We start from the raw sequence: 15,545 nt of genomic DNA, 5'->3' as shown, positions 1-15,545 counted from the left end.
AGGTCAGTTCCAAGTTTATTCATAGTGAAGGATAAAATCAAGAGCCAGACTGGCTAAGCTAGCATTTTCCCAATTTCGATTGGCAACACCAAGCAGAGCAAGTGCAGGAGCCTGCATTTGCCTTTGTTGAATTTCAGACAGTTCTTCTTTGCCCCTCTCTCCACCTTGAGGCTCTTCTGAAGGACAGCACAGCCCTCTGGGGTATTGGCCACTACTCCCACATTTCTATCAAAAAAACGTCCTACCTGAGGTAGGTTGTGTAAGCCCTATTTATTCGAAGGCTGTAGTTTTTTCTATTTTACTACTACCACAGCTCCCAGTTGAAAAGTTCTATGATGGTGTCTTCCCATTCTTAAAGCAAAAAATGAAATATTGATAAGTAATAATTACTGATAAGTAAAGGACAGCCATTTGTCCTGCAGAATTCATTAGAAGGCAATTTTAATGACATTTTTATTTTTATGAAAAGCATTTCATAATATTTCATTTTATTTTTAGCAGCATTTAGCTTTTTTTTTTCTTTTAATATCTAAGGTAGTAGAGGCAAAGAGGATAAAAAGAGGGTCTGGACTGTAGACATCAAATCTTACAGGTGCAGAATATTCATAGATTGAAAATAAAATTATATACTCTGAAAATATTGATCAACATGATATTCTGCAATTCAAATGTGGTACCGTTCTCATAAATGGAAACAACTTTTTGGTTTGAAATTGCATGTCATTCATTTTGATGACATATGTAGTAAGTTCTTTTAAAAGAAGAAGCATATCATACAGTACTATGTAAATACAGTTTTTTAAGCAGCAAATTTTAAAATAATGACCTCTATCACAAGCAATATTTTATTCACATTAATATGCAAAATGAAAGAGGTAAAGTTTACTATGTGAACTCAGAGAGCAGCATAGAAAACATAAAAAGTTGCCATGTATGTTCTTTGTGAAATGTTTTTTAACCTTTTTTCTGGAAAGGTTTACAGCACCAGAACACAGGCCCATTTCTGTCACACAGCTGAGTCATAACAAAATTAGAAAACCCACACCTAGTATTTGCAATGCCTTTGACTAGGCTGATTTGCATTACAAATAAATATTCCTTCACTCTCCATCTCCTGTCCCAGTGTATATGGAGTGTTTGGAAAAAAAATGCCAACAGGAATATATCAGAACTTACAAGCTAAGATTTTGGGGGGTTGGTTCTTTAATTTGATTTTTATCACTTCAAAAGTAACAGTTATCTACGGGGTAGAGGTGAATGGGTTTTCTTACATTCCTTGTTGACATAATTCAGTAGTAAAATGGGCAAGTATTTAAGATGCATTTCTGTCTTGGCATATCGTCATGTCAGGGCAATCCCAAGCACAAACTCAGGCTGGAAGGGGAATTAATGGAGAGCAGTCCTGCCAAGAAGAACTTGGAGTGCTCATGGCTGAGCGGCTGGACACTCCCAGCCCAGAAAGCCAAACGTGCCCTGGGCTGCATCCAAAGCAGCGTGGGCAGCAGGGCCAGGGAGGGGATTCTGCCCCTCTGCTCTGCTCTGCTGAGAGCCCACCTGCAGGGCTGCATCAGCTCTGGGGTCCCCTACATAAGAAAGACTTCAACCTGTTAACCAGAGGGCCAGGAAGATGATTCAGGGGCTGGAGCAGCTCTCCTCAGAAGACAGGCTTAGAGAGTTGCAGTTGTTCAGCCGGATAAGAGAAGGCTTAAGGGAGACATTAGAGCACTACCTAAAGAGTCCCTACAGGAAAACTGGACAAAGACTTCTGGCAATGTCATGCAGTGATAGGACAAGGGGGGATGGCTTCAGACTGTAAAAGGGCAGGTTTATATTTTACATGTAGATTTTAGGAAGAAATTCTTTACTGTGAGCATGGTAAGGCATGCCATGGCACAGGTTACCCAAGGAATCTGTGAATACCCCATTCCTGGCAGTGTTCAGGGCAAGGTTGGATGGGGCTCTGAGCAACCTGGTCTGGTGGAAGGTGTCCTTGCCCATCACAGAGAAGCTGGAAGCAGGTAATATTTAAGGTCCCTTCCAACACAGGTTATTGCATGATTCTATGTTTCTATGATTCATTTTCTTAGAGGTTGTCACTACTTAGCAAGCCAATGACAGTATTTAAAATTTCTTTCCTTTTTTCTTTCAGTAGTTAAAACCAAAATGCAGAGTGGTCTGCTTCGCTATATTTCACCACATGAAAGAAAAGGTTTTTGTGTCTGTGGATTTTAAGAAGTTCAGAGTAACAAAGAGGAAATAAGAAAATGGCTTTCATGAAAATGTGAAGTTAACTTCTTAAGTAAAATTCTTTTGGTCTATTCAGTACTTAAACTGATAAATTAATGAATTAAGCAGATGCTCATCATTCAAAATCTTCAGAGATTGAGGAGAGATGTTTTAACAGAAGTCTAGCAAAGGATTCTCCTTATCCCTGTTTGAGAATACAGAGATATTTTTGAATATAGAAAAATAATAATGACATTTATGTTTTACATTCCTTGTCACTTTCTTTTCCTCTGTCTACTGAAAAAACAAATAGCATATCTGATGCCCTACATAGGTTGAAGGTGAAAAAAGAAATTATTTTTGACTTGTATATAACTGAAGCCATATTTACTTGAGCTGTGCTGTGAAGTGTCTGAAGTGTTTAGAATGTGAATTGTGTTTAGAATGTAGTCTCCTAGGGCAGGGTCATGCTATATTTGGCAGAATTCACTTTCTGTACAACATGATATACTCTAACATTCCTAAGATAACATCCAAGGAATTCACTTAGCAAGAAAATTAGATAGCTGAGTAGCTTGGCACAGTGGGAAAGCATCCACTTTCAAGGAAATTGTCCTTTAAACCAGTCCTTATTAATGGGTGAACATCAAAAAGTTGGATTTCATTTTAGTTGAGATAGCAATGGCAGCTAAACTCATTATGTCCACAGATACAAATTGGAAATATGGCAAAGCAGATTGTTATATATTGTTAGATATGTGGCATTTTTGTGCTCAAACCATTTCAGAAATTCAAGCCATTAGTTACTTCACAATGATGGAAGATTTATTATTTTTGAAAAGATGGGGAAAGTTTGGAAGAATCAATCTAATATTCAGTGCAGTGTAACTGTTACCGCTCAAAGGTGAAATGTAATCTCATAAACAAAGATATATTTTGGGGACTTATCTAGGATCTCTTCAGATTATTTTCAGTTGAGGCCTAAATATTATTTAATATGTATTTTCACATATCTTTGTACACTGAATTAACAGAAGTATTTAATACCTGGTGTCTGGGTATTCTACTGAAAAGAGCACGGACACTTGCAATAGAAGTTGCTGAGAAGGCTGAGATACTGAATGCCCTCCTTTGCATCAGTCTTCTCTGGTCAGCCCACAGGTATCCCTGACTGAAGAAAGCAGGGGAAAATTCTGGATGATCTCTACTTGATGAAGCTGTTATACATCTTAATGCACATGCTCAAAAAGAATATCCATAATCCAAAACCTTCTCTGCAATAAGTTTTTATAATGTAAGTCCACCAGTAAGGCTGCAAGAGAGTGAATCCTTGAGAGGTGATGTGACCTGTGAAATACCTTTGAAATGTCCATCTCTATTCTAAAAAGAATGCCAAAATCATTGCAGAAAGTGTTAGGTAAATGTGATATTGTTTCAAAGTACTGAGTGATAGTGAAGATGCAGCATTGTGTCCTGAAAGGAATCAGTGGAACTGTATTATATTTGACTCTTTTTCTCCTGTGGTATGTTGCAAAAAATTAAGGTGGTCAGAAATTTAATTTTCTCCAAATGCTCTTAACATGAAGCCTCCAAGGACATGGTGTATTTCTTCTTATTTTCAATTTTGACATTCATAAGTGTCTTAAAAATGAGACATGTGATTTCATGTCATATGGCTGCTGATGGCAAGTGATGTCATGTATTTTCTTTATTCAGATCAGGATTTCTTGTGTCAGAAGTAATGAAGACAGATGTAAAAATCACCAGGGATGGGAAACTGTGTAGAGACCAACTGAGACAATTTCATTCCAGGAAAGAAATTAGTTTTCCTAAGGGCTCATTTTATTGACACTCTTAGTCCTTCAGAGGTGCAGAGACAAAACTGCTCCTTTGTCTAGAGCTGTTTGAGAAAAGATAACCAATAGCTCTTGGTTTCCCACGTATATTTTCATTCTATGATACAATCCTGGGTAAAAGACACTTTTATCTTTCGAGTTGCTCCTGGTTGCATGGTAAAGTCTAAATCATTTGAGTGTTGTCTCCAACTGCTTGTAATGCAGAACCTCTATGCAGTAATTTAAGAAGCTGGAGATAGAATGTAGGAATCAATTCCTAAAATTTTGGTGTAAATATCTGAAATAGTTATTCGCAATTATTGACTGCATAAGCTCCTTTTCAAAATGTATTCTCATTCTCTATAGTTGAAGAATTTTCTGTTTCCAGGAGATTGAGGTATTTGCTGATAGAACTACAGAAATAATTGAGAGGAAATTAATCTTACAGTATCAGTGTTTACTCCTGCAGAAATTTGATATGTTAATAGGTGGAAAGGTCTGTGGTTTTGACAGAAAAGAGGAAGTCTAGCAAACTTGCACCAAACTGTAGAAGATAGACATCCACATTCTCATCCACATTCTTGTCCTTTTCTATTTTTTTTTCTTTTTTGTGTGTGTGTATGTGTGTATGCATGGCTTCGCCTGGTTAGAGAACCTCTTTATGACTTCAGTAGCTCTTACTTATATAAAAATCACATATTTAAAAGCTTTTTAATGTCACTTTTGTCCTATGCCAGCTAGTTTCCACTGTGAAAATTACACCCAGAAGTATGAAATTTTATGCAAGTTATGTCAAACTATTTGTTTTTTCTGACCAATAGCTTAATTTGTTGCCTAGCCAGATCATTCTTTTTCATCTTAATGCTTGCATTTTGTTTTATTTTTGTTTCCTGTCTCTGAATTCGCTAATTGAATCTCTTCCTCAGCATAAGAAACTTCCAAGTAGTGGAGTGCCCGGAGTGCCCCCTATTCTCCTGCTTGAAAAGTTTGCTTCACACACAGGGCTGTACATGCAGGCTTTTGGATCTGTGAACCTTGTTACTTTCAAGGAAGGAAACCAAGGCATGGATGAATTTCCTATTCCTAGCCAGCTGCATTTTTGTGGTTTGTTTCAATTCGATATGCATGTTATCTAATCACAATTTTTTTTCCCCCCAAATTTGTTTCCTTCCTTTCAGGAATCTACACATATTGTACCTTCAGAGACCTATTCATGTTTTTCCTGAATCACTATGAATCTGAAAGGATTCCATTACAGTCAGTGGTGGGATACATTTACAAACCAGCCGAGTCAGAAAACACACTAGTGAATTTCTTCCTAATTTGAGCACATTCTTAGTGAATATTGTTACTTGGAAACATGTTTTCTTTTCTGCATAGAATTTTTAATTGACTATGACTACTTAAAAGGAGGTTTTTCTAGTGTTATGTAAGGCTGGAATAAATTTAATAAGTATTAAGTCTGATTTCTTAAACAAGAAATATTCTGTGATCACACTGTGCATGACTGCCTTTCTTCACTCCTTGAGGTTTTAAACTCATTGGCATGTGTCAGCCAAAGTTGCAGAGGAGAGAAATGTCAAAGGTAATTAAGTTCTGGCAGGTTTTGTGATAAAATTATTGCCAGTGTATTGGTGAAAAGGCAGTGACAAGAAAGTATTGAAGAAAATAGACATATTTTGTTAGTTTTTGCGTGCCTAGACCTATTCCTCTGATTTAACTTTTAAAAAATTATAGACATTAATTCCTATCTTCACTAAACTTGATTTTCTCATAGTATACTGTAAAAAAACCAGAAGATAGGCAGAGGATTAGCTGGATTAAATTCTGTAACTAGAAATCAGTTTACATTCCAGGGTTAGATAATTAGAATAATTTACTAAGGAAAAGAGAGAACTATTGTTGTGGATATGTATTAATATGTTAAAAGGGTATGAAAATTCAGTTTCATTCATTTTTTTAAGTACTGCTAGACAAAAAAAAAAAAAAAGAAAAATAATCCCTTTAATTTTTCATGTCAATTCACTTAACAATCTTGTGTTACTCATTGCTTACTATATATGGTTATTCCTATGCTGTTGTTTTTTGCTAGGTTTTGAAACATCATGGATTGAAATCTGTATTACTGCTGAAATTTGCTAGGGCCAGTGTAATTAGAACAAAAGTAAGAATCAAGAATATCAGACTGTGTTAACTTTTTGTTATGTCTTTCTTCTTCTGATTTTCTGGAAGTCATCCTTAAAGAGCAAATGCTAAAAGAATGCAAGATAAAGAAAGCTTTAATACAAATAGGATATAGATATATGAAATTGATTCTTTTTATCATTGTCTAATATAAGTGATCAAATTCAATTATAGACTTTGGCATCACAGAAACAGATATTCCTGAATAGAACCTTCTCAAGTAGTTGACATCTTCTTGGCAGATCACTACTTGAAATTGCTGGAATGGGCTCAGCTGGAATCAGAGAACAGACTATACGGGAATGTCAGAGAGATTTGTGAGGGTAAAGACTATGGAGCAAATTCCTCAAATATTTAGGCACAGTATGAATAAATAAGATTAATGTGAAATGGCACATGTGATGTATTGTGACCTTTCAATAAAACATACACTTTTTCTCTCCTTGTGAAAACTGCATGCTCTTGGAAAAAGCTGTGGCATTACTAGATGAATCAGATTCTGCATCTGGGATGAGGCAACCCTGGTTGGACAGAGTGGGAATAAGATGCTGTAAGAAATGCCATGGAAACAAACTTGTGCCATGGAAACAAACTTGGCGGTCCTGGTTGATGGCAAGTTGAACATGGGTCAGCAGTGCCCTGGCAGCCAGGAGAGCCAGCCCTGCCCTGGGGTGCATCAGGCACAGCATCGCCAGCCAGGCAAGGGAGGGGATTGTCCTGCTCTGCTCTGAGCTGGGGCAGCCTCACCTCGAGGGCTGGGGGCTGGTTTGGGTGTCACAATGCGAGAAAGACATGAAACTATTGGAGAACATTTAAAGGAGGGCAACAAGGATGGCGAAGGGCCTTGAGGGAAGCTGTGTGAGGTGCAGCTGAGGTCACTTGGTCTGTTCAGCCTGGAGGAGACTGAGGACAGACCTCACTGCAGTTACAACTTCCATGCAAGGGGAAGAAGAGGGCAGACACTGATCTCTGTGGTGACCAGGGAATGGCCTGAAGTTGTGGCAGGGGACGTGTAGGTTGGCTATTAGGAATTCCCCAGAGGGGGTTTGGGCACTGGAAGAGGTCCCTGGGGAAATGGTCACAGCATCAGCCTGGAAGCTCAGGAAGTGTTTGGACAATGTTGACGGGCTCATGGTGTAACTCTTCAGGCTGTCCTTTGCAGGACCAGGAGCTGGACTTCAATGTTCCTTGTAGGTCCCTTCTGACTCAATATATTCTATGATTCTATTGTTTATACATTTCTCTAATAATCTGATAAATTCCTTACTTCTGAGAAAATCTGTATTAAAGAAGGATTTTTTTAAAATATGAGTTATTTAGCAGTGTTGAAACACTATTAGCTGATGTGTAGTCAGAGTTACACTTGATATCTCCACATTTCCACTATTGTAAAAAACAGTGGCAGCAGAGTAAAAACTAACCTAATTCAAACAGAATGTCCTGTAAGAATGCCAGTGTTTGGCATTGGTTAGTGATAGGAAATGTCCTTTTTGTGCTTTTTGAGTGCTATTGCATGTAGTGCTGACTAGACAGGTGTGGTGGGCTAACCTTGGCGGGATAGCAGGTGACCACCAAGCCTTTCTACTGTTCCACAGCTGAAAAAAGGAGGGAAAATCAAATGGAAAACAACTCATAAGTTGACACAAAACAGTTCATTAAAGCAAAAGCAAAGTTTACATACACATAAGCAAAGCGAAAAAATAATTATTTTCTGTTTGCCATCCGCAAGTGGTATTCAGTGTTCAGCCATTTCCCAGGATGCATGGCTCCTTCATGAGTAGAGGTTGCTCCAGAAGGTAAATATTGTAAATAACAAATGTCCCCCTTCCTCCTCCTTCCCTTAGTTTTCCATCTGAGTGACATCACATGGCATGGAGTTCCCTTTTGTCAGTTTGGGTCAGCTGGCCTAGCTGTGTCCCCTCCCAGGACCAGCCCAGCCTGCTGATGGGGCTAATGCAGAGACACGGCTGATGCTGTGCCTCCCTTTTACACCCTCCATTCAAGTAGTTGTCAAGAATAATAAAGATTCTCCTGAACCTCTTCAGGCTAAACAACCCCAGCTCCTTCAGCCGTTCCTCACGGGATTTGTGTGTCAGACACTTCCCCAGTGGGGGAGAATCCTTTCCCTGCTCCTGCTGGCCAACTATTGCTGATACAGGCCAGGATGCCACTGGACTTCTTGGCCAGCTGTGCACACACTGGCTCACGCTCGGCCACTGTCAGCCAGCACTCCCAGGTCCTATTCTTCTGGACAGCTTTCCAGCCTCTCTGCCTCCAGCCGTTAGCACTGCTTTGGGCTCTATTTAGTATTTAATTTCCTAGGAAATAGGATAGAAGTGCAAGGTATCAAACCAGACACAATTTGTTTCAATTTAAAATAGAGATTCAAACCCTCCAAAAGAGAAGCTTTACTGAAATAACAGCATTACATATAACAGTTGGAGATAAAATTTATTCAAATATTTTCCAAAAATTATATTTCACTTGCAGTGTTATCCATTTTTGCCTGACAAATATTTGTTTTTACTATGAGTTGTATTTAATATACTTATTCACCTGGTGTTTCTCCCTCTTTCTTGTCACTTTCACGAAACAGGGGAAGGCTACTTTTAGCCAGTGGTATTACTGATTGAAGTGAAAAATAAATACTCAAGACCTCTCCTGATTATTTTGTTTCTTATTTTTTTATCACTTTTTGATGAAAAGAGATTAACAACGGGACCTTGTCATGGTGCCTCTTATTCATCATGAATTTCCCTTTCATTGCAGAATTAAATTTGATTCCCACTGGAGAGTAATGTAACACATTTTGAAGAGACTAATAGATTTTTAGTATTCAATTGAAGTTATATAGAGGTTTTGAAGTTTTTTTGTCAAGTGATTTTGCTGCTGTCTTTATTATACATGATCAGTTTTCTTTCCAGGACTATAGGTTTTTGGGGATTTTGGTTTGGATTGGTTTCTCATGTGTTTTTTATTTAAAAAAAAAAAATCAGCCTGAAGTAAGGCATCTTTGGCATGGATATATTGAATATCAAAATTTTATAGCATGTTAAATGTAACTCTTGCTGTTCCTACTTATACTGTGTTTACAAAGAACGTGTTATATTCTATGAATTTCAATTAAGAGTGAATTCTGGAATTAATTTGTGGGTTATATTTCATTAACAAAAATTTCTGCCAAGAAGTGACATTAACATGTGCTTTTGCTGTTTTCTATTTTCCTTCTTTGTTCCTTGGTTTGCTCTCTAATGATTATAGATTTGATTTGAATCCTTTCTGTTCTTTCTGTAGAGCAGCTACCGCTCATGTGTTTACAGTGTTGCATTTTTCCATCATGTCTCTCGGGCTAACTTCTTAGTGGTGAGACTTTTATAAAATTCCAATCTTGATGCAAATTTTCAGGGTATTTGAACTCCTTTCATGATACACAGTCGGAAAAGGCAAAAGATATTTGTTAAAATGTAAATTTATGTTATTACTAAGTGCTGACAAGATTTAATAACCCTTTTATAGACTTCTTAGTTTTGAGATTCTATAGCAAAATAGCAGAAAGCCTGCAAGCCTTGTGGGACATCTTATCTTATTCAGTTACTCTTTTAGAGTATTAACAAGGTGGGGGCAGGGGGGACACATTTAAGCATTTTATCAGACTAGCTTAAAGAGCTAGAGCTATAGCCACTTAATAGCTAGAGCTATAGAGTCAAAGTCCACCTATTGGCAGCAATCCTCAAAAACCCTTCAATGGGAGAGATACAACAGTGTAGAAAAAAAGAATTGGTTAGCAGAATTGGTTCTTATATACAGGAGGAGCTGTGAATACAGTTTGGGCATTCACTTAATTTTCCACTGGTTTAGAGATTTTCAGTTCAGTTGTAATTACTTGTCTTCACCATGAATGCAACACAGAAAATCTGTAACTTAGCTGTAACTTATATCAAAGACTGATATTCTATTTTATTTAAAACTAGATCTAAAACAATCATTTTCCAATTATAATCCTATTCTACATTGATATTTTCTAGCCTGCCAACACAATTTTCTAGAAAAGGAATTTGTTTCAATCATTACAGTAGTGAGGCTGAAACAGCTGGTGTTGCACTGGTCTTACAATGAATGTTTCCTGTTAGTAGTAAATCATCACAAACACAAGAACGCAAGCACAAACACTCAAACAAAGCACTGTGATACCTAATGCTAATATTTCCCAGTATATATTAAATGCTAATATTTCCCACTATAAAAAACTACAGGATTCTCCTGCTGCCCAGTTTGAAAGACTTTCTGCTGCTTTTAAGGATACTTTAGTGTGTTTGATATTAATCCCCTCCTCTATCAGATCCTGGCTGGGTTATTTCAGGCTGTCTCCTAGTGTTAGGCGTACTCATTTGTTCTGAGAACTGCATTTTAAGGAACACTAAAATTCCTGTGTCTTGCTTTCATATCATGTTATCCACTATAACCCACACCATAAGCATTTTTTATTAGTAACATGCCTGTTTTCTGAGAATGAGGAAGATATATCCACACCTTTATACTATAATCACTTGGTGCCTTTAAGTAATTTTTCACTTCATTGTAAGACTTTGCTTTTCTTTGAATTACAGCATGAGACTAGCTGTCTGTGTCAAATTCCTTTTGTAATATTCTGCCAAATTGATGATTAATCCTGATGTTACATGGTACTTGGCCACATAAGGTGACTGAGGTTTGCAGATGTAGATGCTTATGAAAAATAATTGTTCTCACAAGACTCTGATTACAAAGCTGGTTTTGCAGCTACAATTACATGAAACCCCCTTAGATATGCAACGTTTTAGTATGGAATGAAGCCAGAGTCAACCCCTGTCAAAATGCTGTGATGTGCCTTTTCATGACATTGCCCTTTAGATTCTCTACAAAACAATGTCTGTTCTGTGTCTTCAGTAAATTGAAGGAAAAGTAATTCATAATCAAAATTACTCTGCACATCTTTCTCCTGGTAAGGTTGAAAATACAGAGAAAGTGTATGGTCAGGACATAGGATCTCTAGCCTTTCTAATCAGTGCTGATAAAAGAGATGTTTTTGTTACTGCTGAGCTGATTTTATACAGAGTCAGGGCATTTTCTGTTTTCCATACCCCCACACTGGCAAAGCAGTTGGGAGGTTGGGAGAAGACAGCCAGGACAGGTGGCCCCAGCTGACCAAAGGGTGTCCCAAACCATACAATACCATGCTTAGTATATAAATTTTGGGGGGGAAAGGAGGAAGGGGCGGTTGTTTGGAGTGATGGCATTTATCTTCCTGGGTCATTGTAACGTGGGACCCTGCTCTCCTGGGGATGGTTGGACCCCTGTCTGCCCACAGGAAGCAGAGAGTTAATTCTTTGGTTTGCTTTTCTTTTGTGCATGGCTTTGCTTTTCCTATTAGTGTCTTTCTCTCAGCCCATAAGTTTTCTACTTTTTACCTTTCCAATTTTCTCCCCAATACTACTGGTGGGGGACAGAGTGAGTGACTGTATGGGGCACACCTCTTATGTAAATTAGTTATTTCACACCATTTTGTTCACACATGCACAGCCAGCCCTTTGGGGCCCACCTCTAGGAAGTATGTTTTTGGCAGAGGGGATGGATTGAGCAGGAGTCTCAAGGCAGAAAAATACGCTGGCTCAGCACAGCGCTGCCCCAGCTCTGCAGGACACTCTCTTCTAAGCACAACTGTCCTGTTACAACAGTCAGAATGTTTGAGAAACAACATGGTTATGCCTGGTCCTCCATAGACCCAGGAATTCACTGCTCCAGATCCAAACCAGATCTGTATGCAGCACTACCATTTGCATCCTCAATAAGAGGTAGGCAAGAAAGCTTATTTAATTTCTACATTGGATCTAAGTTTTTTTGATAGGGATTGCAATCTTCGATAGGTTTTGATATCTGGGAAAAGTATAGGCTAGCTGAATTTACTGTAACCAATTTATATTCCACCCGCTAAATAATCTATTAGAAAATTAGTGAATTTTAGACCAATTCTTTTGGTGACCCCTAAAGGTGTTGGCAAACATCAGTATCTACCAGTTCAACAGTTACAGAGGACAATGCTTCCAATCATAGAATGGTTTGGTTTGGAAGGGACCTTTAAAGATCCTCTAGTCCAACTACTATGGGGTCACTTTCCACTAGACCAGGTTACTCAGAGCCTCATCTAGCATGATCTTAAACACTTCCAGCAACAGGGTGTCCTCAGATTCTCTGGGCAACCTGTTCCAGTGTCTCACCACCCTCAACATAATAAATTTCTCCCTTATGTCCAAATTAAATCTGCCCACTTTCAGCATAAAGCCATTGCTCCTTGTCCTTCCTCTACAGGCCCCAGAAAAAGTCTGTTCACTGGACTCATTTCGACAGGTCTTTCTTGTACCGGGGAATCCAGCACTGTATGGAGCATACCAGGATGTGATCTCAAAAGATCTCTCTCAACCTGTTGACCACACTGGTCAGTCGGATGTAGTTGCCTTTCTGGGCTGCAAGCACATGTTCCTGGCTCATATTTAGTTTGTAATCCACCAGTATCCCCAGAAGTCTTCTCTTCAGGGCTGCTCTCACTGCGTTTTGTCCCTCAGTCTATACTGATGTAGGGGACTGCCCCAACCTAGGTGCAGGACCTCATACTTTTAAATTTTGAAATTTAAGAGGTTCAAACATTCAATAGCAGCCATTTACTTGAAAATGAAATACATTCAAGGATTGAAACTGCTTGATTTCTCCTAGGTTCCTTTGTGATGCCTAGTCTCATTGATGGGAAGAGTACAATAAGAAAGGGGGAAATGGGCTGCATTGCGTGCCAATAGCAATTACAGGTGTGTAATATTTAATTGAGTAGGTGATGAAAGAAGTGGTAGTGAATGAAGTGACATTGCTGGAAAGACGAGTTGAGGCAATCAAGGAATCCTGGGAAGATTCAGGAAGTCAGACTAGGATGGGGGAAACAGATTTAAACTGAAAGAAAGTAGGTTTAGACTAGAAAAAAGAAAGAAATTGCTGAGTAGTTTGTGCAACTCCTATCCCTGGTCTTCAAGGAGGATGTCTGAAGACGCTGGAAGACATCTGAGCAACCTGGTCTGGCACAAAATGTTCCTGCCCATGATAGGAGTGTTGAAACTAACACATCTTTAAAATCCCAAACACTTTTTATGACTCTGTGAATTAAGGAGTTCTACAACAGACAGAGGGAATAGCATCTCTTAGACTCCTCTAAGCAGTAATTACCGTGCCTAATTACAGCAATAATCAAGACTTAAAGAAGTTAATAATAGAATTGTTTCATTTTGACTCCCTTAAGGTCATCGCATCCAACGATTAACCTAACACTACCAAGACCACCACTAAACCATGTCTCAAGGTGCCACTTCTGCACAACATTCAAACACCTGCAGGGATGGTGACTCAACCACTGCCCTGGGCAGCCTGTGCTCTGAAAACATTTTCAGTTAAGAATTTTTTTCCTTATATCCAATATTTATCTCCCCTGGTGCAAATTAAGGCAATTTTGTCTCGTCCTCTCACTTGTTACTTGGAAGTAGAGGCCAACCCCCACTTCACTACAGCCTCCGTTCAAAGGGATGTAGAGTGCAATAAGGAAGATATCCCCTGAGCCTCCTTTCTTCCAGGCTAGACTGCCTGGAAGAAAGCTGCTCCTCACAGGATTTGTGCTCCAGACCATTTACCTGCACTGTTCCCCTTCTCTGGACACACTCACTGTCCTTCCTGTAGTGAGTGAGGGGCCCAAAACTGAACACAGGATTCAAGGTGTGGCCTTCACAATGTTGAGTACAGGGGACAATCCCTTTCCTGGCCCTGTCATCCACACTAGTTTTGTTACATGGCTGCCTGGGCACATGCTGGCTTATAAAGAAGAGGCGGTTTCCCTCTGATTTTATTAATTATACCCATCTCTATGCAGTGCTATCTGCCAGTGGTATACAGCAAATTTTAAGCTGGAGAGATGAAACGAACTAATTTTAGGTGTTCTAAATATATGGGAACCATCCTTCCTCTCAGTTCTGAGATAAACCCAGCTTGTATGTACATAACTGAATTACACTTGGGGAAAATCATGAAAAACAGCTGTACAAAATATATTGACAACAAGCAGGCAGGTCAGACAGTTCAGTTACATGAAGTGTTTGGCATATAAATAAGAATTAAGATAAGTTCCCCCCCCCCCCCCAGTTTTCAAATAATTTAATTGATGAGGGGAGGGGATGGAGCAGGGGGACCTTTATTCTGATAACAGAAGAATTACATTTCTATTTCTATCAAGGCTGAGAAGTAATAGGGTTAAATTTCAGCAAGGAATATTTAGATTATGCATTTATGGTAAAATTTAACTCAGAACAGTTACACACAGGCAATCTGCTTCTCTGTGTCAGGCATTATCATTCTTGTCATATGTTTGTCTGCATTTTCCTTAAATAATCCTACACTGAAGAAGAAGGATGTCATTTAGCAGTGTACTATAGCCTCATTTTCTAAGAAATCAGTCACAATCAGTAATTAGTTTTATTTTCAATTTTATTAAATCTTCCTTTTACTGTTACTTACAGATGAAATCTCAACAATAGTTTGCTACATTACTGAAGAGGATGGAATTTCTTAAGAGAAAACTTTTCTGAGCAAGTGGTTACATTGCAGGTATTTTTTATTCTTAAGCCCAAATGTGAGGGGTACTGGGGCAGCAAGGGAAGAATACATAGAAATCCTTGTTTTCCATAAAAGGAAAAGGGAGAGAGAAATTGGTGCTTAAATAAAGGAAGGTTTGTGCTACAACCATGGTGTAGGATTTGAAATACACCTCCTACCTTTTGTTCTAATCCTCCTAGGAATTCTACCCTTCTTGGGGTTTTGGATGATCTAATGTTGACGTCTAGTGGTAGGAAGATAGATTGCAGAGAGCAATCCTGCCCTGCTTGTACACACACACACACACATTATATCGAGGCACAGGAAACATTATCCTAAAATTTAAACTCAGCCATTAAAACCGTAAGACTTGTGGAGCTAGGAAAAGCAAGGTTAAGAATAACTGCATAGTCAGACGAGAAACTAAATGCCTCATTTTTAAGTCTCATATTTAAGTCTTGTTTGCAACCTTTGTAAATTCTTATTTGCAGCCTTTCGCTTTACTGTGCTATATAAATACCATGGATGAAGAGACTGGTGTTGGTAAACATTATAACTAGACTGATATTTATATTTGTCTTCAGATCTTAATCCCTATGTTTATTTTGGGGTAATAGCAAAGATTATTCAAACAAAAGTTAA

The sequence above is a fragment of the Onychostruthus taczanowskii genome, unplaced genomic scaffold (genome assembly GCF_017590055.1).
Source record: "Onychostruthus taczanowskii isolate IOZ18803 unplaced genomic scaffold, ASM1759005v1 scaffold129, whole genome shotgun sequence".
In the NCBI taxonomy this organism is placed as follows: Eukaryota; Metazoa; Chordata; class Aves; order Passeriformes; family Passeridae; genus Onychostruthus; species Onychostruthus taczanowskii.
This window is presented reverse-complemented; position numbering follows the sequence as displayed.